The sequence below is a fragment of the Camelus bactrianus genome, chromosome 1 (assembly GCF_048773025.1).
Source record: "Camelus bactrianus isolate YW-2024 breed Bactrian camel chromosome 1, ASM4877302v1, whole genome shotgun sequence".
Lineage (NCBI taxonomy): Eukaryota > Metazoa > Chordata > Mammalia > Artiodactyla > Camelidae > Camelus > Camelus bactrianus.
In genome coordinates this window covers 100,794,657-100,820,347 of record NC_133539.1, presented here as the reverse complement: position 1 = coordinate 100,820,347, position 25,691 = coordinate 100,794,657, and the positions used below count along the sequence as shown (strand labels likewise).

At 36.5% G+C, this 25,691-nt stretch overlaps 1 long non-coding RNA gene across 2 annotated transcripts in view; it reads right to left on the bottom strand.

The window, feature by feature from the left end:
- The window catches only part of LOC141578178 (uncharacterized), a 200,164-nt gene that overhangs the window by 92,018 nt on the left and 82,455 nt on the right, over positions 1-25,691 (bottom strand). Inside the window, exons 2-3 of one of the 2 annotated variants that reach the window (XR_012508247.1) lie at positions 24,237-24,405; positions 6,723-6,825 (exon numbers count right to left, since the gene is read on the bottom strand). This is a non-coding gene — a long non-coding RNA (uncharacterized LOC141578178). The remainder of the gene's footprint in view (positions 1-6,722; positions 6,826-24,236; positions 24,406-25,691) is intronic. The other variant, XR_012508253.1, reaches the window with a different exon arrangement.

Below are 25,691 nucleotides of genomic sequence, written 5' to 3'. Positions count from 1 at the left end.
AGTTACTGGATTGTCGTTTCTCGACAAAAACAATGCCATAATAACAATTACCTTGAAATTTAGCTTTATATACTAAGTCTGGTTCACATGGGGTTAGTGTAGAAAATATGACCATAAGTACTTCAGCTCTTCAGACAAATACATAGATTCTAGTCACAGTTTTGAAATACCACCTTCGAAAATAAAAAAAAAAAATGATAATTGTCTGAAGGTTACATATAAAATGTGTAATTCCATGCTAATCTCCAAGACAGGACCTGTCCACATGTAGACAATAGCCTATAAGCTTGATCCAAACATTTCAGTACCTTTTCTGTGTTTCCTGTGTTAGCTAAATATACATACAGAAATTTCACATCTTGGGTGTTATATTTATACAAGGTGTTTATGAAAGAAAAGGGCAAATATCCAGAACATTCAGTGGGACCCATGTGATGTCTTCCATCTGGTTTTATACTAGACATCATTAGAGGGAAATATTGATATTAAATCTCAAACATTTCTGTCAAGACCAAAACACCTACACACCGATATAAACATGGAACTATTAACTTGAACTGCATGTAATACTTATTTCCACTGCAATATATGTAGGCTGTGGAATAAATAGAATTATATATTCAATTTAAAGCATGATTACACAACTGAACTGTAGGTTAAAAGAACATTATAAACTAGTTCTCTACAACTGTAAAATAACATCGTTTAACAGAAGCTTACAAATTAAGATTATTACACAATATGTTAAAATAGTCTTTTTAGTACTGATTAATGTGTCTACATACAGAAACTATCTTTGAACAAGCACAGGGATATCTAGGAAACATACATTTTTGTGGATCTCAAGGCCAAATTCTAATTAGTTCCCAAGTAAAACTAGTTGGAGTTATTTTGGTTTTGAGGTGTTTTGATTTCTAAATTTTGTCTTCCTGGTTCAGATCTCTTTTTAATGAGATTTTCTTACTGGGAGTTTATTGGAAATTCACAAATAGTACTAACTTTCTTGTTTGTTCAACCAACAATATGATTATGGTGATTTATAGGTAAACTTTTTTAAAAGGGACAAATAAACCTCTCCTTATCCCCCAAAGTGAATCTAATAAATATCATCGCCATTCCTAACTTTAAAAGTATCTTTTTCTGCTCTGTGTATTTCATATGTATAATTTAAAAAGTAAAAGACATGCTACTTTTTAAGTACAATTGCCTAGTGGTATAACAGTAAATGCGAAAATAATACAGAGCAACTGTAGTCAATTTTATCATTGTTCCAAAATATTTGCTCTTTCTTCCAGTAAAAGGTTATATAACCCACCATTGCCACATGATATCCAGGACCTCCCGTGAAATTACAAGCCCTCACCCTCACTGTCCTGGCCAGCAGTGTTGGAGCAAATGTGACACATTCCACAGCTGTGCAGAATCCTTGAGAACCATTTCTGCCTGTTCCTGTGCTCTTTTTTCCTGGCCATAAAAAAAAGTATATCCTGGAAAGTGACAGCTCCCTCAGCCTGGATTTTGTAACAAGAAGACGAGAGGAATAGGGCCACAGCCAACTCACAGCAACCACTTCTGAACATGAGTAAGTAATACACCGCGGTTTTACAGGTTGCTGAGATTCGGGGCATATGTGTCAGTGCAGCTTAACCAGCAAAAACTGACAACTAAATGCGGCTTCTCCAGTGAGAAAAAGTACAGTGTTGTCGTCTTGTATCATCCCTGCTGGAAGGCGTGCTGGGCCACAGGGGTCTAAGGCATGGTTTGTTTTCTAGGAAAAGGAAATTATCCTATAGAAATTTACAGCAGCAGAAACAAAAGGATGATAAAGAAACCTTATTTATCAGAAAAGAGCAAGCCAACTGATGAGGCCGGCTTTAGGTTCCATCATTTGTTTGTAGGAGCTGCCTTGGAATTTCAGATGCTCCATGAGGAACTTGGCATCCAGAGATCTCAGAATGTGGGTGCAGCCCCTCCTGCTAGGATAAGGGGCCATGGTTGCCCGCTGGTTCCCTGTCCAAGCAGCTTGGAATGAGACCCCAAGGTCACTGTCAGACAGTTCTGCACAGTACCCAGAGGAGGCCTGAAAGATAAGTAGGAAGAAATTCCAACAGAGCAATTTCCACTGTATCTTGAAGGAAATGGAGAAGCAATAGAGAATTTTAAGCATTTGAGTAACACAACCTGATTTGTATTTTAGAAAATGAACCTAGCAGGAAGGTAGAGGATGATTTGAATCAGGGAGAAACTGTATGTAGCGAGATTAATTAGGAGGCCAATTTCACAGCTGAGAAGACATGCTGGCTACTGAAATATGGGAGTGATTTATTCAACAACCACCACAAAACCACACTATCTCTTCCTCCTTTAGAATTTCCCCACTTAGAAGCAGTTTTGATATCCTCTTTGTTCCTGAGACACTATGTGTACAATCCAAATTGTACATGCACGGTCTTAAAAGTTTTTGGTCTTCATTGTCTGTCACTGCAGATTGAACACCTTCAGGAGAATGTCTATGTCCTCCAGAGCATCTGGCACAGATCATTTTCCTTGGAATGGATTTCTGATATCTTTACTAAATAAAGGAATATAAAATGTAATGAGTAGGGCAAAGTTCTGATCCCAGAGCCACATCAAAGGTGTATGAAATTAGCATATGGCACGAATACACCCAACAGGCAGACTTGAAGTCAGGAGGTCTGGGGGCAGAAGTCCAACCTGAATGCCAAGCCACGCAACCAAGAGAAAGAAATGCTTTTAATAAGTCACATGAAAGCAATGGATCACTGATGACAGTTCTGAATTGATATCCCCCCACCCCCCAAAAACACATCAATATAAAGACCAAACATAATTATTTTCCCCAAGATGAGATAATATTTTGGAGCTATTCTCATAAAAGCTTTCTTTAATTTCTCAACCAATTTTTTTTAGATCTCTGTACATACTTCTAATAGCTGCTTTGAAGTCTTTGCCTGCTAATGTCAACATCTGAACCCCCAAAGGCAGTTTCTCTTGCCTGTTTCATAGAAATATTTTCCTATTTCTTTTAGTGTCTCATAATATTTTTATGGAAAACTGAAAATTATAATTAATATATTGTAATAATTTGTGATACTGATATATCTTGACTTTAGGCTTTCTGTCATATATGTTTGCTTGTTTACTTGCTGAGTGACCTGGCTGGAATAGACAGTGGATCTATTTTTCTTGCATTGTGCAGCCTCTGATGTCACTCATCAAAGGACACAGCCTAGGGCATGCACGCAGTCTTTCTGACCATTAGCAATGTTTGTGATTTTAGCTTAGCATTCTTATTTTTTTTAATTGCAGTATAGTCAGTTTACAATGTTGTGTCAATTTCTGGTGTACAGCATAGTGTTTCAGTCATATGTATACATACATATATTCATTTCATATTCTTTTTCATTATAAGTTTTTACAAGATATTGAATATAGTTACCTGTGCTGTACAGAAGAAACTTGTTTATTAGCTTAGCATTCCTGAACTCTTCCTGATCTCCTCTTTAGACTTCTAACTGGTCTTTGTCTCTACTTAACAGCTGTTAGACTGTTGTTTTTGACAACCCTCTGGATCATAAATTGCTCCATGGTCAGAATCAACTGGAGTCAGGCTTCTTAGCCCTTTTCTTTGACTCTCCCCTGGGCAGATTCTCTGCACTATGGAGCAGAAGTAAAGGTCAGGAACAGAAAATTGTTTTTCACTGCTTCCTTATTTGGATCCTCCCTATGGAACAGGCGCTGTAGGACTGTAAAGGTGGTAACTGGTGCCACTTAGTACAGACTTTCTACAGCCCGGAATCGTGGAGGATGAGACCTTCCAGTATTCATTGGCTGCCAAATTTACCAGAATAGGTCTCCTACACTAAGAAGCTGAGGGCGCTGGGAGCTGTTGGGATGCTGAAACCACCATGACTACCTCTCCCCACCCAGGAAGCTGTGGAAGATGGTAACCCCCGCTCAGCTGCAGAAACAGCTGAAGCAGCTCTTCTCTAGGCGCAGCTGTTGGGTGACAGGTGCAGTTTGTATCATCAGTGCCATGGCCTTCCACTGTTCTTACAGAGTTTCCATACATTTTGTTGAATGAATGCTTTTCAACTTGTAGTAAGCTGTTTGGTCATCTCTAAAAACTTTGAATAATTATCTTTGCTAGTTTTGACCAGCGTAAAATGTATCCCTTTCGGAGACAGATTTCCAGAGTTCCTCACACGTTCTTCCTGGCAATCCTACACTGCTTTATTATTATTTCATAATCATATTTTTCTGATGACTGAGAAGCCCAGAGGATGATTGTAGTAGGTTAACTATCTCAAATCACTTACGCCATTTGACAGAATGTTACCAGGGTGTATTATTAGATTCCCAGAACCCTGCATTCATTAAAAAGCTGTTACCAAAAACAGTATATATTTGGCATTTGCCTCGAGAACTATTCAATTTCATCTCAATTATATTAAAACACCATATGTTCAATACTAATAACAATGATGACAATGTTTGCTGCAAGAATATTGTGTTGACATTTCTATCTCTCTTGCCAGAAAAGTTTCCAGTTAAACCAATGTTATATAGTCAATTAAATATGAATTGTTAAAACAAGAGCATCAGTAATGAAACAGAAAATATATATATTTTTGCCATCGCCATTATTTCGTATTTTTTAGAACATATTTTCACTATGTATTTAATAGCTTCAGTTTTTTTATATAGTATTATTTAGGGAAGAAATAATATAGAGAGATTAGTAGGTTCTTCAGTTTGCAGGAATATTCCACATGAAATAACATTTAAATTTTAGGGGAAACTAAAAGAGCTAGAAATGCTGGATAAATATATATGGTTATTTGTTTATATAAGTGCATCACTGAGTATGTAAAAATGAAGGGAAATCCCCAGGGGTCAAAATTGAAGAAGGGACTGAAAACAGGAAAATGACAACCTCCAATAACACTGGGCAGCTTCCCCAGCAGATAGTTGTACAGTTAAGGTATCATTTTCCAAGTTAAGATGTGTGCGTGTGTACACCCTGGGAAACTGGCATGTTAAGACCTTCCACTGGAGAGTTTCAGCAAAGTATTAAACTACCCATTTATATTCATTTGAAATACCATTTTTTAAAATTCTGGAACGTTCAGTGCTTTAGTAGTGCCTACTTACGATAGAAATGAATATTGCATGGTTTGAGAGAGCATCTCAGGTATTCTGCTACAGATAAGAAGACAGTGTGGAAACCACTGACACAGGGACTTTGGTTGCAAGGAAAGGAAAAAAGTACCCTGGTGTTTTTCTGATATAATTCAAGGGCCACTCTATTAAAGAAATAGGGATAAGAATAAAATCTGCCCACCAGCACAAAGACAAATTAATAAAAGCTTCAGATAATGAAATATAGGAAAAACAGAAATGGATGTGAATAAATAGGTAATAAAGAAGGAAAAGGAAGGACAAATAGGTAATACAAAATCAGATGTCAGAAATGAATTTGAATATATCAGTGAAGCAATAAATATAAACAGATAAACTTTTCCAGTTGACAGACTCAAAAATTTGCTAAAATGCCAAATTGGGGCATTTGCCTTTCATAGCATGTTTGTATAAAATATAAGGCAGGAAAATGTAAAAATTAAATGATAGAAATTGCACACCACGCATTAGCAATAATAACAATGACAAAGGCCTTTTCAAAGTAAGATAAAGCAGAGATTTTGCCAAAAGATATTATTTTGGGTTAAAAATAATATAATAAGATAAATTATTCACCAAGAACTTATAGCAATTATATTTGTGTGTGCATTGAATTATATTGTCTCAATTTATAAAGCAAAAACTAACATAAGTAGAAGAAAATACTGAAAACATTATCATCATTGTGAGAAAATTGAACACAAGTTTCTCAGTAATTAGTGGATCAAGCAAATTTTAAAAATTGCAAGGATGGAGAAGATTTTAATCACAATCTGCAAACTTGATTTAAATGGACATATGCAACCCTATACTTCAAGGTTACAGATTTATCTTTTTGATCAAGCACCCATGGCACCTTTCCAAAGAGCAGTGATATAAAGTGATGAAGGTGGGGAGAGTCTTTTGTTAGTTCCTATGCTTATAACCAGGCCAGGGATCTTAAGTTTTTCCATGTTTCCAGAAACATCCATGATTTTAGGGAAAAGCCTAGGAATGTCTTTCTTAGGGCCCTAGTTCCCACAGGAAGAGGAACTGGCAAAGTCAGGCTTGCAGGCAGCTTCCAGACTGGGCATAAGTTTAATTGGAAATTGATCAGAAAGTTTTCAACCATTAATTTGAAGCCCAGGTAGTAATTGGAAGATATTTAATAAAGGACTCTCTGCACCTCCTTAAGCCATACTTAACTTCCAAATAAAAAAAATAACAAGGTCATAATTCCATCCAACATGACACAACTCTCCTGTGTGCAACCAAAGAAGCACTAAAATCCCTTTTCCAGAAGAGGAGGTAAAGACCCTGAGTGATGTTTACTTTCCACCTGATACCCCTTAAATACTATGATGTAGAGTTAGCAATACTTAAATACTTTAATAAACTCAATACATCTTACATCACAAGATAAGGGAATAAAGAGGAAAGAAGACAAAGATATTTGTTTCATGTGTGCATATATACATACAAACATATTCATAACAAAATAAGGAGGAAATGCTCATGATAATTATTCTTCATATCCATACCTGGTCACGTGGTCATGGCTGGTATTTATAACCGCCTTCTTTAACTCTCCATTCTGTGTTCCCTTTGCCTCCATAAAGCACTGCACTGGCTGTGCTTCTTTACCTGGTGGGATAAATTGAAACTTCATTCCTGCTGGGTCTGGGCCACTAGCAGTCATGCGTGGTTTGGGTTGCTGTAGTTTTCCCTTGACCTTAACACAGGGCATGGTAACACTAAGAGATGCCCTAAGGGATCTCCTGTGTTGCACATATTGGGAAATAGCAGTCCAATTTCCCCTGGGTAGTCAGGACCAATCATCCCCACCAACACCATATCTCCCTTCTCTGCCAGTTGATTCAGAGGCATGAGGAACCCAAAGTGGCTGAGAGCAGTCTTAACTTCCAGTTCAGGGAAATCATCGCTGTATCTCCTGGTTTAAGCATTTCTCTAGAACTAAGGCCTCTAGACCAGCAGAGCATAAAGCTACAGGAATAGGAAGCAAACATTTTGCTAGCGGGCCACTAAGAGTAATAGTGAGTGATGTCACTCTCATTTCCATCTTTTGATTCCTGAATGGAACCAGGAATCCTGGCTATCAGACAAAATATATCGGATGCTTACTCAGAGCTTACACAACCCAGTGGGAAACATTATCCCAGCCCTGATAGGTACTGTCACCTAACTGGCACTGTAACTGAGTGTTCAAAAGTCCATTCCTCCATTCTATCAAAATAGCCACTTCAAGATGATGGGGAACATGGTAACACCAGTGAATCCCGTTAGCAGGGGCCCACTGCCACACTGCTTTCCTGTGAAGTGAGTTCCTTGATCAGAAGCAACGCTGCATGGAATACCATGGCAGTGAATAAGGCATTCTTTACGTCTACAAATGGTAGTTTTGGCAGAAGCATTACATATAGGGGAAGACTAGCCATATCCTGAGTAATATCCTGTATATTCCAGTAAGGACAAAGCACTGCCCCTCCCATGATAGAAGCTGTCCAATATAATCAACCTTCCACCAGGTAAGCTGGCTGGTCACCCCAGAAACAGTGCCATTTCAAGGGCTCAGTGTTGGTTTCCACTGCCAGCAGAGATGGTCACTCAACAGGGGTGTAGTCAGGTCAGGCTCGGTGAGTGGAAGTCCACATTGATAAGCCCTTGCAGAGCCTCCACCCCTGCCACGACGTCACTTTGTTCAGGAGCCCATTGTGTGATGACAGGGGTGGTTGGGGAAGAGGCTGACTGCATTCTCATAACTGGTGTGAGTAAATCTTTATTTTATTTTGCTGCCCCTACTTCATCCCTGATCCATAATCTCTTTCCCCTCTACATAGCATTCTTTTATGCTTTTAATGGGTTTCATACATTTCCTTAGATATGTGTTGTTTCTGTCAATATACAGTGCTGTTTTGTGTGCACGCTTTTAATTGGCATAAATACTATTGGACCATAGTTTGTATTCTGTTTCTTAGTTTTGAGAGGTGAGAGAATTTAGAGTCAAGGAAGTCAAGTAACTTTCCCAGGGTTACACTGAATATTTATACCTAAGGTTCAAACTAGTAAGTGTTTGACTCTGAAAGCCCTTGCTATTACAATATGCCACACTATTTCCACTGATTCACACTATAACCAAACTCCTGGCACATGGAAAAGTTATTTTATAGGATTTTTACTACACTTAATTCTTTATTTATATTGAAGGCAACATTCAACTTTGAGATTGTAGCAAGGAATACTATGCCATTTGCTCACTTCCTATTTGTATTTAATATCAATTCACATTGCAGCTCACAATGAATTTAATAGCAATATCCACAGGTTCTATAGTGTATTTGTTTCAATACACTTAAGTTTATAAAATTTGGAAATTTTATCTTATGGAAGGAGAACTAGATGAAACACGTGTCTGGATGATAAAGTATATTTTATAAACTGAGTCTGTTCCCTCACTTTCAAGAAACATCAGTCTGGCAAGTTGTTTACTGTTTACGACAATAACTCTTCTCATGATGTTTTTGCCCTCCTTTTAGAAAAATAAGAACAGAAACAGAAAAAAAAAAACACCCTTTTTCCATAGAATCATAATTTGTAGCTTTTAAAAAGAAGGTAAATAGCTCATAAAGTTTGGTTTGAAATATCTCACAGGCCAAGTGCTCTCTAAACCTTGGTAACTAAAGAAACTGTTTTCTAAAAGAGTAAGAAAGACGGAAAAGGTTGCTGTCAAAACAAGGAAAATATCAACAGCAACTTTTGCTCAGTGCACAGGCATCCACAGCCGACTTGCCTGGGGCTCTGTGACCTCAGCTCCCTCCTCTCCCGCTTCCTCATCCAATGCAGTTATTGGCTTCCTCGCAGCAGCCTGTCTCCAGGAGCGAAAGGCTAGTTACTTCAATCTGAAGGCACCAGTGATGACTGGCTGTAGGCAATGCGGCTCTTTGCTGCTGCTGAAAGCAAACTCCTTGGAGCTGGGGGCCCTGTGACAGTTAGAAGGATTAAGGTGCAGCTTGTATGAAATAAGCATTCTAGCTCAAGATAATGAGGTGCAGGAGAGTGTCAGAAGGCAGGGACCATGTCAATCACTGGGACGTTTTAGCATCAAATGGAGAAAAAGACAGTATGTATTCTTGGACTTCAGGTGTCTTGTTCTCTGAGAAGATTCTGAGCATGTTTGATTTCTAGGTGAGAGTGGGCACCCATATATATTCAGTTATATTTGTTATGTGCTCTAGGAGGATAACTATCACGCAGGGATATTTTAGGAGAAAAATTAATTGGTTACTTTGTCCATGTAGATGTCAACACGTATCAAATATTCAAGCTATATTTCAAATATAGGCTTTCTTATTTACATTTAATTTTTCACTTTTTTTTTTTGCATTTTCCTGTGCAAGTATGTTATTGTCAACAGTTAACAATGAACTGGAAGAGTTTGCTTAAGGAGAAATTTTCTCATCTTTAATATGTTCTTTAATGATGACTCTGCAAGATATATTTAATGTAACAGTATAGCACCTCTCATGCAAACTTCCTTTGCCCACTGGTTAGAAGTTACCAAACTAGCATTTACTGGTTAGGAGAATTTACCAAATAGCATTCCTTTTGGCTTGACTAATCATATCAACATGAAATAACCTTAAGCTTTTATTCAATTTTCCAGGGCAGGCAAATTCCATTACCATCTGTCAGAGTTCACTGGTTTGTACCAAGTAGAAAGGTCAAGGAATGCTTGATGCTATAATTCATTTCTCCTGTATCTGATATGCTTCAAACATCATATTTCCAATTGTGCTTCCTACAGCAGTAGGTTGAAGTGACCACAATGGAAAAAACAGCACAAGTAAAACTGGTAAGTAACTAACAATTATCGAGTACCTTTTGTGAACCAGGTACTAAGCTAGGCGATTCACATGTGCTTTCTAGGTAAGTTTTCTCAAAGAGTTTGGGATACAGATACAATTAGCCCCATCTACTATTGACAAACATGGTTCAGAAGGCTATTTAGCTTTCCGAAAACCTGAAAAAGTCTTACAACCAGTAAAAGACATATCTTTCTGACCAAAAGTTTCTGTAAATTGTTGTACTAATAAAGTAAATGAGGTTAAATAAGGGGTCAGAAAACAGGTAAGCCAATAGGAATTAAGAAGACATATTAAAGATTAGCCAAAGTTAAAATAACATGAGCAGCTTTCTTTTTATTTATTTTAAATCTTTGGGAAAGTTTAAAGGTTAATTAGAGATAATCACAGGGTCAGGCCAAGCGGTGAACAACCTGGAGACCCAACGGAACTAAAGAAAGCACATGTTGGGGCAGGATACTTTGGGCTTGAAACCTAGTAGGGAGGCAGCTTGTAATTCAAATTGTAGTTACCTTCAAATTTAACAAGAGTTAGTAAATAAAAGAAAGCCTGGTTACAGTTGTTCAGGTGAGAATTAAAAGGAGCCAATAGATCATAGATGTGTCCAAGATTTACCTCTCAAGAAATCAGTAAACAGACATGCGCTAGTGCAGATGGAGAGAGAGAGAGGGAGGGAGGGAGGGAAACAAGAGGAGAGAAGAGAGAAAGAAGGAAGCAAAGAAAGAATAGAAGCCTAAACTAAGCTAGTTTTTGGAGCAAAAGGTGAAAAGACAGACTAGAGAAACATTGAAGAGAACCTGGTGACCTGTGGGTTCAGGATATCGGGGACAAAAGGATGCAAAATATCTAGAATTAGGTGAAAGAAATGCCAATTACTGAGATCAAAAATGCAGAAAAATTATCTGAGAGGTTGGGCTAAGGAAACATTACGCCATTGAATTTATCTGCATATTTAATCCTTGAGACAATGTGTTTTCCCCTTCTCCAAGATTTAAAAATCCCTTATAACATTGCTTTATAATAATAAAATAGCATAATAGAATTCATGAAGTTTTCAAAAACCCATGTTTTTGAAAACAACTCCCATATGAATGTCAAAGGCATTAAGAAACAATTTACAATTCCTATTTTTAAAAACTTGTTGAGATTTCATTTTTCTTTATAGTTAGTTATTTGTTTAGAACAAGAAGAATGTAATGAACGTACATTGAACTGAAACATTTTGTATAGAATTCTATGAATTATTTAAGAAAATGAATCAATATGTAAAATTTCAATAGGTTATGTACATTTAATAGCAAATTAATAGCAAATAGCAACACTGTAATTAAAGAGTTTCTACAGAAATCAAAATCAAGCAGAGTATTTTTTTTAAAGAACAAGTTGAGGTATGATTATTTATATTCTATTTATCAGAGACTAAAAAGTCAATTATCTCTGATCTTGAGATAAATAATGCAAAGCTAAATTAACAAGCTACTATTTCATAAAAAAGAATGAAAGTTCATACTTTCAAAATAGAATTCATTATTTTGTTTCAAAAAGTTCTGTGGAAGTTTCTGTGTCAAGTCAGGAAATAAGAAACAAAAGCGTGCTGATCTGAGAATGCTGTATTTTTTAAATAGCATGCAACTTATTTTTCAAATTATCCATAAAATAGAGGTGATACCTGTATTGTTCATAAGACATTCTAGGCTCATAACTCATAAAAATCTCCCCAAATTTTCCTTTATAGCAGCAGTTAGTAAGTGAATGGAAGCAAAAATTACTGTTAGAGGACATTGTGGTTATTTAAAATAAAGGATGGTTGAAGCCTTTCTGTGAGGAAGAATCAGTTAGAAAAAGAATTAAAATAGCATTTTCTTCTGAGGAAAGACACTGGGAAAGTGCTAGGAAGCTTTCATTCTTTAATTTTTTCTAATAATATATTCAAGTTTCTTACTTTCAGGGAGTTTTTATATTTTACTAGAACGTTGTCCATTTCTTACAGAATTGTATTTGTATTTTTATAGTACTTTCTATAGTATGCCCCTGTAATTTTATTAGAACTCTGCCATACCATGGCTACATCTCATTTCTTCTTACTAACACTTATATATTTTATTTTTACTTTCTTTTCATACTTTTTGAGTATATTTACCAAGGAATTATATATTCTGTGGGCCTTTACCAAAACACTTGTTGACTTTATTTATTTACCTTTTCTACTTTATCTTTGACATTCATTAATTTCATTTCTCCAATATTCAAATTTGTTCTATTGCTATTTTCCTAGTTTTATACATGGAATTTGCACACAATGCATATTCAAATAAGTTGGTAATAAGGGCTGCAACTTATGGTGAAAAAGAATATGAAAATGAATATATGTATATTCTTATATGACTGAAGTATTGTGTTGTACACCAGAAATTGATACAACATTGTAAACTGACTATACTTCAATAAAGATACATTAAAAAGTTATTACATATGGGAAAGAAATGTATTTTCCATGAAATCTATTGTATCATCAGTTTCATATCATATTAAAAATGTTTATCTGAATAAAATAGACTTTCCATCTCTATCCAAAAATAGACTTTTTAAATCTTTCATGATTTATTTGTGATTTTGTCCACACCCCGCCCCCATCATTAAATAGTCATAGCAGTAAACCTTCAATATTCTAATATGTATTAAACAAAAATTTAGGACAATTTCAAGCCTATCGCTATAAAGCAATAAAATGGATCCCTCTAGAGGACATTCTTATAATCAGTCTTGTTTGAAAAAACATTTTTCTACGTTCACTTGCCTAATATAAATACAGCCACATATTTAAACAGAAAACACCTAGTGGCCAGTATGACTATATTATTGTTTATTTGCTGATTCATAAAAGATAATTAGTATTTAAAACTACTCAAACAAGTTTCACATAAGCTTAAAAAATGAAAGAAACTAAAGTCATGGAAACAAAACAGAAAATGAAATTACCATGGTTATTCTAATCAATTCAATTATAATAATAACTTGAGTCTAAGTTTAGCCAATCAACCCCATAATTTTACAGGGGAAAAACCTGATGCCCAAGCGGTTAAAGCACCAGGCATCGTGATTAAGCAGTGGTGTTGGTATTTAAAGAAGAGCCTTCCTCACTGTTACTACTTTTCACCTAACAGCCCAGTGCTTTACTACAGAGGTAGTGAATCCTTTACATGCACATATCACAGAAAAAGCAAACTTAATGGATTTGAATAAATAAAACTAAAAAAACAAATAAATGTTTCCCCAAAAAAGTCATATTGATTTGCAACACCCATTCATCTCCTCCTCTCCCAGATCCCTTTAACTTTTAAGAAATTCTAAGGATGTGTATTTTTCCCATGCACAGTGCATGCTGGGTTTGGTATATACATCTCATTTTATTCCATTTTGAGAATTGAGTCAGGGGATAACTATTCTCTGAGAGAACAAATTTATGCCTAAATCACTGCAGACTGAATATAAATAAGAGATGTGTAAATAGAATAAGAGTAGGATTAGCCAGTAAGTCTCTGGAGCTGTGAAGGCTTCTGTAAAGCCAATTCTTTGAAGTATCAAAAATTATATGGCTTTTGCTCTTATTACTTTAAATAGCTTCAGGGACTAACAGACTTCAGAAAGACCTCTAGGCATTATATGATTCAGACTTCTGCACCCTGATCAAATGTGGGGGAAAAAACCCAACCATATCACGACCACTTTTAAAGATTTTTAGGATGGTACTTAATGCACTACAGACCTATTTCATCAGCAGCTTGTTAAACAAATTTCCTGAAAAAAGTTTGAAATCAGAGAGATCAACTTTCTTAGCATAACAGATCAGCCTACCCACGAGTACCTAATGAAACAACCATTTCTTCCTTTCTTTAAAACCATAGTCAGTTTTTAAACCTTCTTAGGTTTCTTTTTTTAATTAATTAATTAAGTTTGATTGAAGTGTAGTCAGTTTACAACGTTGTGTCAATTTCTGGTATACCACATAGTGTTTCAGTCACACATACACATATATAAGTTCATTTTCATATTATTTTTGCATTATAGGTTACTACAAAAGATACTGAATAATCTTGATCCCTTGATGGAGATCAGATCAAAACTTTGAGGATCGCAAAGGACCTCACGGTATCACTTCAATTCAGGACAGTATAATCTCACAATATAAATGCATCTACAAAGAAACAGAGAGGAAAATAATAAAAAGAAGGTCACACAGATACTAAATGATCCCAAAAGGGCTCAAGCGTGCAGGCTTATGCTTCAGTCTGCCTAGTTCTTTTTGTCACCACGCAGCATTGCTTTGTCGATAAAATCCTCAAAATAGCTCGGCATCAAAAATTTCCCAACCAATAAAATGCTCCACAATCAGCTACATGAATAACTGGTTAACTTATTGATTTGTTTGAACTATTCAGGGTTGAACTTCCCCCAAATAAATAATGAAACTGTTTTTGAGAATCAAAATATGACATTAAAGTATAAACCTCATACCTGAAATACATAGCTATTCTGTTTCTTCTTCTTATGTACAACCCTATCCATGAAGTAAAGATATATATGTCTTTTAGTTTAAATAAAAGTGAAAACAGAGAATTTATATTAGTTGCCAAAGCTCTGGGAAAAGTAGAAACTGTACAAACAAAAGGAAGGACAGATCTGACCCAGAAAGAGGGTCCAATTGTCTTGTAAAATGTTAGGTCAGCCAAAACGTCAAGAGAAAAACTACCTGCACTGATGTGTTTGTATGGTCTGTTCTCCTTCGTATACTGCTAACAAGTAAAATCTGTCACATTTTCTCCAAAGCTTTAGGCAGCTGGCTGCATGAGAAATGTGCCACCCCTTCAAACCCTTAATGATTTCTGTGATGTAAAATTAAATTTACTTTTAAAGTTATTAAAGTATTTTTCACAGAATAAACCACACTTGACCTCACAAGTCTTGTAACCCCAGCATTTAGCATGATATCTGGCTCATAATAAGTGCTCAATACGTATTTCGTGGAATGAAGCTGATAATGATGATTTTGTAATACAGCATGAGGAATGTAACTGTAAGACTTTGGCAGCTGAAGAAGATGGAACATTTGGTGAAAAGGGATGAGAAATTATAAGACAAAAGATGAGGCGATTGTAAAAACCTAATTTGAAAAACAATAGCAGGAGGGACATTCAACAATTATATGATTAGCACCTGCCTTTGCCTCCAATGCAATAGTTTATGTGCATATATTCTGAGTTATTGAACCACTGAATGATTTAATTATAGTTCCAAAACCTGTGTATATTTAAAGGGTGATATGAGTTAACAATTTGGCAACTGATGCCACTTTGATAGTATTAAGAAAATGAAATCTTTTTTTTGTAAGTATGCTATTTTTATCACATTCAGATAATCCTATTATGCCTTTTGCATAAACTCTCTATTCCTTTCAAGGAATTCTCTCATATCTCTGTCAGTGGTCTGTGAAATTGTCTTCCTATCTGTTAGTCAATAATTACACCTGACCTCATTATCAGCGTAATAGCTACTATGTTTTATAAAGAGTGCCAACAGTCATTGAGCCTTTCTATTTTTTATCCCAAATTTTCTGATTATGTAGTATGCAGTCAGTGAAACAGTACTTCTTAATAACAAGGGGGGAAACTCCAAAAATTAAAGTTACAGCAAATGAACAAGCTTATAACTTGGCTTAAATGCACATATGAGCCCTAGAAACTAAGGGTGTGTGCCATGGTACTAAAGATAATCACATCAGGTTCACATTAAAATGTATACATGGCAGAATCTGAGGAGTCTATTAAATTGCACACTCATAAATTACCCATTGGGGCTGAGAGTATAAAGTCTCACCACAGAAATGTCTTTGAGAAAGGCTAAATAGCTGTGAAAAATACTAAACCAACTATCTAAACCTTAATTCCTCTGGTATTTGTAACACAAGTATGAGATTCCTTTAGAAAGTGAAATATTCTGAGACCCAAAACTCATAGATCTTTTCCTGACTATTCCTGACTACTGTGTAATTTCAAGACAACCATTTCCTCTATTGATTTAACCATCATTGAAATGGAAACAAACATAGATTAACTTCTAAGGTTATTCTGAACTTTAACCAATAAAGCAGTCTTACTTCAGAGATGCTCATTACACCCTTCGGCATTGCTAATCATTCCCATTTCTTTTGTGCCCAGCAATAACCATTAATATGAAACTGAGTTCAACTCCATATTAACTTTTTTCACATCTTTTGGAATCTTCTAAGCTCTTTAATTATAGTATATCTCCATGGAAGCATGTTCTTATTTTACATGTGACGCAAGAATATCTTCTAATAAATATAGACAATAAATGTTTATTCACAATTTATGGTGATAACCAAAGGAAATTAGCACTTGAAAAATATTTTGCACAGCTTATATAAAAGTTGACTGCTGTAAAATATTTCTGGTGTTATATTTAACTTGCTAAAATATTCAGAAAATATGGACCCTCATTCAATCAAACTCTCTAAGAGGGGTACTTTTATAGTGGATGTCCATAATGTCTGTGGATTTCAGCTTTATGCTCCAGCTTTACTGAGATGTAGTTGACATATACGGTGTAAGTTTAAAGTGCACATGTGATGATTTGATACATGAATATATTGCAAAATATTTACCATAGTAAGATTAGTTAACACATCCTTCATTCACAAAATTATTATTTTGTTGTTGGTGGTGTTGTTATGGCGAGAAGATTAAAGGTCTACTCTCAAAGCAACTTTCAATTATACCAAACAATATTGTTAACTATAGTCATTGGGCTAAATCTTAGGTCCCCAATATTTATTCATCTTCTACCTGAATATTTGTACCCTTTGACCAACATCTCCTCATTTCCCTGACCCCCTCACACTTAGCAATCACCATTTACTCTCTGTTTCTGTGAGTTCGATGTTTTTAGAGTTGGCTTATATGTGAAATCACACAGTATTTTTTTTTGCCTAATTTATTTCACTTAGTATGATGACCTCAAGGTCCATCCATGTTGCCACAAGTGACAGGACTGCCTTCTTGTTGTGACTGAATAATAGTCTATTGTGTGTATACAATATGTGGATATATACACACAGATACAACTCACATTTTCTTTATTCATCTGTTGATGGACACTCAGGCTATTTCTATATCTTGGCCATAGTGAAAAATGCTGCAATGCACATGTCTGCTCCAACTTTTCAACATCCATTTGTAGTAAATAGCTATCCCTTCTGTATCAATCAAGTTTTTTGAGAAATATTTCAAGCAGAAGATACAAAATGTGACATTATGGGCTCCAAAGTTAGTGGATGAGCAAGAATAGCAACTTTTAAACTTGGACTTGAAAAATTACTCCAGGAAATGCAAGAAAAAACCTGGCCTACCCTGAAATATGCTAAGTCGGCCACACTAAGGTGACCAGCGAGCCATTCTTCAAACTTTTTCAGGGTTACACACTTAGCCACAGTTCACTGAGTCAGAAGCCGACACTACAAAAGTTAAGCTCCAAGGAGCATAATGCTTTAAGTGAGACCTGGAGATCAAGACGATGATATTAGAAATAATTGACACCAAATCGCTGCCAGGTCTGCACCGGCAAAGTGTAGTGCTACCTCTGTATCCACTTAACTCAGAAAGTAAGCCTTTCCCAGTGCATCTACTGCAGAACCTAAAGCATGTCTAGCTGCAAGAGAATCTAGAAAACATAGGTTTTGAGCTTCCATGTTTCTGCACTGTAGGAAAACAATTAAAAAGAAAACAGGACAATTTGGCAGGGAAAGAAAAAGATCAAAATTCTGCCAGGGGCATATTAGTTCTAGATGCCTTTTAGATATGAACATTTTCTGTGGGAGTTTGGATTATTTAGCTGGAGCTTTTGGTAGCGCTTGGGGCAGAAGACATATATTTGGGGATTAGTGTATAGATGTTATATAAGACCCTGGGCCTGGAAAAGAAAAGGCAGAAAAGAGAACAGAGCTGAGTCCTGAAACTCAGAACATTCCGAAATGTAGGGGCTGGGAGAAAAGTCACTATCTGTAAAAGGAGTTTTAGAAAGAGTGGCTAATAAGGTAAGACTTAGAGGAGGAATGTTCCTGTATCTGAAAATACACAAAAAACTATTGTAAGGAGGGGGGAATGATTCTGGTTAAATATGGCAGAATTGTCACACATACTTACTTATATTTTTTAAGTGCCTTTAAAATGACAATAGATAAATAAATGCACAAAAATAAAGGCAAAAGGAGAAAATTTCTCAAAATAAAAAGTTGGGGAGAGGGGAAGAAGAAAAGTGTTTGAGATTCAAGGGACACAGCTTATTTTAGCAGCTGAAACCCAAGTAAGTGCCTTCCAGATTTTAAGCCAACAAGAAGCAAGCAGACTGGCACACACAACCTCAGAAATCTCATGAAGTGGAGGCAGCAGTCCCCCAGAAGGCTGCCACTCAGGGTGGGCTGAAGCGGGGCGGTCTGTGAGAGAGACTGGATTTGGGGACATCTAACGCAGCTTACCAGACTGAAAACGGGAATAAGGAGTGGGGAGTTCAGATAGAGGATGACTGTGTTTTGCCAAAAGTCTTTCATATTAAATATAAGTCATATTTTATTCACATAATATATAACACAAATTATATACATGTATATATTTATAAAACATGTATACGAATAAGCAGGAAGTCAACGGGCTGAAATTTGATGAAATATCTGAAGACTTTATTCTTGAACTTGCCGAGATGGAAGCCAGTTTGTCATTGACAGAAGTGGTTTCACTGAGGAGTGTAAACAGAAGCCCCACTGGAATGGGCTGGAGAAGGAACAGGAGGTAAGACAGCAAAGAGAGGGCCACATCAACTATTATTGGAAGAGTTTTACTATGAGATTGCAGGGAAAAGAGGTGACACTAAAAGGGGCCTATGTGTTCAAAGAATCCAGTTTTTAAAGTCTGGATGATAGAAGAAAATAATATGAATATTCTTCGATGAGCTTACTTCAGAGTAGAAAAGAAATCTTATATTGGTTGCTTATTTATTTTTTCCAGGATGTTAATAATACCTAAATTACATGGCTAAAGTTTTGGCACATTCATAATTTTCACTTTCTTCCTTCAACATAGAAATAGCAGCAGGAAGTGTTTTGTTGGACACCAAGCACACTTTCTGAGTAAAGCTATCGGTATAGCTGACTTCCGGTAGCTATGGTCTTCCTTGATGGCCCTATGTAAATGGCATTTCTTCAGTGTTAATGCCAGCACAGCTCTTCCAGTCTTCATTAGGGTTCACAGAGTAATCATGATTGAACTTAAAGCATGACATCTTCTATAGCATGGGGTTTTCATAATAAAGAAAACAATTTCACAGAACACTTACGGCTCAATGTGTCTCACGTATGTGCCAGGAACTCATTCATTCTCCACATATCATCACACATCATAGATAGCCTGTCCCATCATAAGACTGTCTGTCTCAGAGAGTAATTACTTTTTCAATGTGTTAATATAATTTGATGCCCATCAGTACTATTTAATAAAATAAGTTTTAACAATTGCTTCTGTTCCATTCTTTCTCAAGCTAAGGTTTATCCATAGCTTTGTATTTATTTTAATATTTTTTAAAATAGTATGATTCTTGTTCAAGGCCTCAAACTTTGGATCCATCTCTATGTTTTGAAACTAAATTCATCAATTTCATGCAAGAAAGCAGTATTTTTCACTTTTTCTTGTAGAAGCAACCAAAATTTGGTTGACTAGCAAGATCACTGTGCTTTGTTTGAAAATCATGTGATACCTTCAATGATTTCACAGTGTTATTTGACAAATTTTCAATACAAACAATGTTCCAAGGAATAGAGATGAATGGATCACTGATCCAATAAAACCCAATTTTCATATAGACAGTTCTTCCTGTCAGCATTTTGTTTTCACTCCTTGTTTAAAAGCCTCATGCCAGATTTATTTGCTGTGACCATCCAATTAATTCTGTACTTAAAATGTAATAGATTAGTATTTATAATGTTGTTTGAGTAGCAGCATTTATATTACGATGCCTCTCTTTACATTTATGATTTAGTAGATCACCTTTGAACCATTGATCCATTTCAGTTATTCTGGGACATAATAGATCATTACAGCAAAAACCAAAAATTCAAACGTAGAATGTGTAGAAATGAACACATAAATGACGGAATAACGTGTTAGTCAAAATAAACCATATCTTTTTAGCTAAAATGAAGTGCCACAATCTTGTAGCTGGTATATATTCTAAGGCTGTACTGATGTTTGACTTATGCAGGACGATGTCTTTGAAGAGAATAAAGAATCATCTATTTCAACTTTGTGAACAGCCTAGGGACTACTGGTATAAGAAGCACATTGTTAGAGGCTAGATTCCCGCAGAGGTAGCTTCAGATGGAGATTAGCATGTCAGATGTTCATTACAGATCTTGAGTTCAACATCCGTGGAAGAGAAGAGAGTGAGTAGAGGCCAGATTGCACAGAGGGAGATGTCGTGCTCCACTGCAGTCTCAGTGGACGCCCGGGTCATCCCTAAAAGGAGTCCTGGAAACGGATGAGTCTGTGAATGCTGAGCTCCCACATGGCACACGGGTTGCTTGAAGCTTTTGCCTGATTTCTGCCTGCACTAGGCCGTGTCCATTAAGGGGTTACCAGCCCCTGTGCTGAGTCGTCACTGAAGAAAATGCAATGCTGACCAACTACAAAATGTACATTGTCCTTCACTACGTTGCCAAGCCATTTTTAGTAATTTCCTTTTATCCCTCTTTTGTAATTTTTATTTCCCGGGAAGCCCCTAGTCACCTTTTTTGTTCTCCCTTTTATTTTCACTTTCTTTAGCCGCTTTTTGTTCTCTCATTTCTTTTCCCCATTTAAAAACTTCAGTTACTTTTGTCTTAGTTGGAATTGAGCTTCATTTATACTGAAATCAATCTCCTCTAGTGCAGTGGTCTGAACAGCATCTGTTTTGCATCTTTATTAACATGTATCTGGTGCTATTTCTCTTTGACTCCCTTCCACGCCATTCTGAACTGAGGCAAGAAGGCCAGGCCTTTATACAACCCTTTATTGGCCATTGGATGGGGGCTGCCCCTGGGACCAGGTATAATCTTAAACAAGGCAGTTTTCTTCAGCCACAGCAATTCCAACCCTCCCAGAAGCTTAGGGGAATAAATACTTCAGTCCTTACAACTCCTGTAAGAATTCTGTGTTCTGTGTTGAAATCGATGCCAGCACCCTCTCATGTATTCCCGATTCTTCATTCGCTAGCTTAGTTTTTATTCTAATAGTTCAAAAAATAGTTATTTTTCCCCAAATGGAATGAAGAAACCATTTACATAACATGATTCCATACTGATGTAAGTTGTTTACATAAGCTATAAAGTATCTTGAAATTCAGGTGACCTAAATATACACTTGAAAACAGCCAACTGAACTAGTTGACTCCTCAAAATTACTCCTAAACCTCAAATCTATAAAATAAGAAAAATTACTGATGAAAAAAGAAAACCACATATTTCCTCTCCCTGGATGTTTTACACTTGCAAACTCAATAGATGTTAAGCCATATGTTATATAGTCTTTGTCATAAGTGTTTGGAGTTTTGTTCACAAAGCATTATATAACATCCATGTTGTTTTTTTAACCTCACACATCTGTAGTCTTTGCTTCAGGTAATGCAATTAACACCTACCCCGCTTTGCATACATAAAGAACATCAAACTCGTAAGTAAGCCACACTACAAGGGAAAACACAAATGATATCTGCACAGAGAAATACAAGCTTTATTTTGTAATAATAGCAGCTCATTAACTCCTAAGTTCAAATGAATCCAAAATTCATAGACAGTCAAATACTCCCCATAAGGAATCAGATACTAAAAAAAGGCAGAAAATGTAGATGAACATACACTGAAGCAGGATTCAGAGAATCCGATTTTGAGTCTCAGTTTCACCACCACCTATTCTGTGACCTTGTGAAAGAAATTTTATTACTTTGAATTCATTTCTAGATCAGTCCTGCTTATATTATAAGCTTTTGTAAGGGTAAAATTGGAAATATACATAAATATGCGTTGAAAAGGACAGTTGCAAAAGTTGGTAGTATGCCGCAGTAGGATAACACAGGCAATAACAAAAGCCCTCATTTTTTTTTTGGAATACTTGCTATGATCCAAGTGCTTTGCGTATTGTCACTTAATCCTTACAAAACCCCTGTACAGAGATATCCTGATCCCTACTTGACAGATGAAGAAACAGTTTGAGAGAAACCCTGCGAATTGTCCAAGGTCAGATCCCACTAATCCCAAAGCCCATTGATTTACCCTACTGTACCAGGGCCTCAGAAAACCAGTAGGCAGAGGGAATGGAGGGCTGGGTGGATGAATGACACAGCAAGTTCACTGAGGATACGAAAGAACTGGGAAAAGGAGCATCCTAGAACAGCTAGACTAAGTCCTTTGCCACCAAAGGAAGAGGGATGAGAAGAACTTAACAGATGCTGAGACTTTCGAAGGTAATGTGAGCATCAGAAGATTAGAGGATAACAACCAGGTGGCCTCTATCTCCGTCTGTAATAAGAAAGTAGGTCTTCTCCTGAGAGGAAGGTTGTGATGAAGTCTGATGAGGTCATCAGTAGAGGAGAGAAGCCAAAGTTAAAAACAGGAGATAGAATTGACTAAAAACACAATGAGAATTTTCTAGGCTATTCTGAGAACCATTTTCCAGGCTATTTTGAGGACCACGAATTTGCATATTCCTAGTCCCCTAAAAGTGTGTGATTTTTCTTGAGCATGCATAGCATCTTGGCGATAGATGTTGAGAGGGCAGAAGCTTTGACTGATTCACAGTTGGGGTTTGCCTTGGAAGTCATACAAATGGGGAGAAGAGACAGAGGAATGAAAGTCAATCAATGCCCTGGCTGTTTGTCATCTTCCTGCTCTTTATGAGTTCTCATTTTCAAACCGCATCTCTTTCTACTGACCAGTGCTATTTAATAGATTCGACTCATTTCTTCTTTTTCTTAGTTTAATATGCATGGAAACAGAAATTATTCATTCTGTTGCATTGAGATTTAGCTCATATGAGCTCCATACAGGGAATCTCTCTCTCTCTTCTGACCAGCAGAGATGGTCAGGGTGGGGCTATAGCCACGTGGGTGGTCTTAGGACAGGGGCCAGAAAAGGGACAAAGCTGAACACCATCCCTCTCCATTGTGCAGATGTGTTCATGTTAAGAACGAGACTGTAATAACATGCTTTCAATAACATTGAAACGCGATGTGCAAACAGCTGTGACCTTGTTACAGTGCTCTGTTCCACTAGCTTTGTGACAGACAATTCTGATTTTTAAAAAAGAAAGAAAGAAAAAGAGCTTGGTCTCAAAAAACAGCTTCAGATGTAGCTCTGTTGTGAGGCAAAGATTGATGCATTTATTTTGGATGTAAAAGGTTTTCTAAAAACATGTCTTGCACCTCCACAGGTAGATTCACCTCCCATTTCACTCCTCACAGGTGGGTTGCCTAATGCTGTCTCCCTTTACGCTCTGACTTCTGCTTGGGACTTACTATTCATCTCATCGCTGCAGGAAAACTTTGAAGTCTTCCACTAGAGGCAAAGTTATGTAGATATAGTCTGTGCATTTTCCTAAAGAGTAGATGGGTTATGAAACAGACATCCTCTCCTTTTTGCTTGTGTTTAGTGCACTCTTTCAAAGGATGTAAAGAAAATAACACAAAATATAGATCAGCCTATAAAAAACAATCTCCCAACCTCCATCTGCATTTGTTTTTTCTGTTATCTTGCTTCTTTTTTTCATCCCCCATAATGCTTATCACCACCTGACTTACTATGTATTTACCTGTCTTTGTCTTCTCTCCAATTTTCATCTCTCTCTACTATTCCTCCCATGAGGGAGGAAGCTTTGTTTTGTTCACACCCATATCACAGACAACTAGAATATCTCCAGCTAGAGTCGGCACTCAATAAGTATTTGTTGAATGACTGAATGAACAAATAAACAACAGGTCATAAAAAGTACAAATAATCCAATGAAAGTTGATGATTTAGAGTTTCAAAGAAAACCTAACAGCAATCTAAAGGTCAGGTAAGAGACGTTGAGGTAGCATTACCGTTCTGTCTCACAGTGAAACGTTATGCTCCAGCAACTGTGAATTCTGAGGTCAGCATCACACGAACTTTAATCCCAGCAGTCATCAGCAGGGGGTGCTATAGCCATATGTCCATAAATGAAACTCAGCTTTTTCAGAATCTTTCCCCAAGCTGTCTGAAAATCGTTTTCTGCAAAAACACAGGAAAAAAAAAACAAAAACAAAACTTTGTGGGCCAGAAAAAGAAAACCTTAACTACATCTGTAGTTGTTATCAGTGTCTCTCATGCTGAAGTACTTGACTGAGGTTCAGGGCTGCTGGTCCGTTGTGTCGTTTTCAAAACAGATTTATAATGAGAGCTGCAAAGTAGATGGTTTCTATGTTCAACAATTAATGCTAATGTTTAGCCTCATTTTATACTCAATAGTGCAGAGTATTTCAATGTCCAGTGCATAAGGGCAGCACATTATTTAAAGTTCATTATATTGTGTTTATAAGCTGAAGGGACACTGTATTTAGTCTCGCAGGACTGCAGGGCCACCCTGTGCCGGCATCACGGAATTCACCAGCTTTAATCACACCTCCAATACAGAAAAGACTCATGCAATACCTTTATCCTGTTCCTGCTGGAAAATCTGCAGTGACCATTCACCAAAATACAACATAGATTTGTTATAATTGTATCTAATATCAATCGTCCACTTCTTTATATTACAGTTAGTTAAAAAAAAAAACAAAAAAAAACAACTATATCCTGTGAGAGACCATTGGTTCCTTTTGACCTAAGGAGGAGGGAGTTATCTAGATATTTATTTTTTTCAGAAACCACATAGATATTCTAGTAATTTGAGAGAATGAGTAAATACAGTTGGAGGCTATAGCATGTTGGTTAAGAGCATAAATTGTTGGCATCTCATTAATTAGGGTTTAAAAATCAACTCAGCCATGTATTACCTTAGGCAAGATACTTAAGTCAGTGGTTCTACAACCTTGGTGGTGTTCAGAAGCACCCGGGGGAGTCAGTGAAAATACAAAGGCCCAGATCTTCATCAATTTCAAGAAGCCTAGACTTTATTTTCTTTAATAGTTCTCTTGGTGATTGTGATATACACCAACGTTGGAGAACTATTGACTTAAGCAGTAACACTGGATCTCCTTGTCCATAAAATAAAGATGTTAACAGCACCTGCTACTGTCATGATGGTTAAATGACTTAATCTGTCTGAACCCAGTGCCTAAGGTTGTAAACTCTCAATAAATGATAGCTGTAATAAGTTCCCAAAGTTGTTGTTTGTAGCCTGTCTGTGCTGGTGTGATGGAAATTTACTGTATTAAACCTCGGTTAAGCCTTTCCACTTACTACCCATGTGACAAAAATTCTGTTAAATCCAGCCATCTAAAAATTAAATTGAGAACAATGGAAAACAGTGAGATTTATTAATACAAGTTTTAGAATAGATTGTATTTGCTACATTT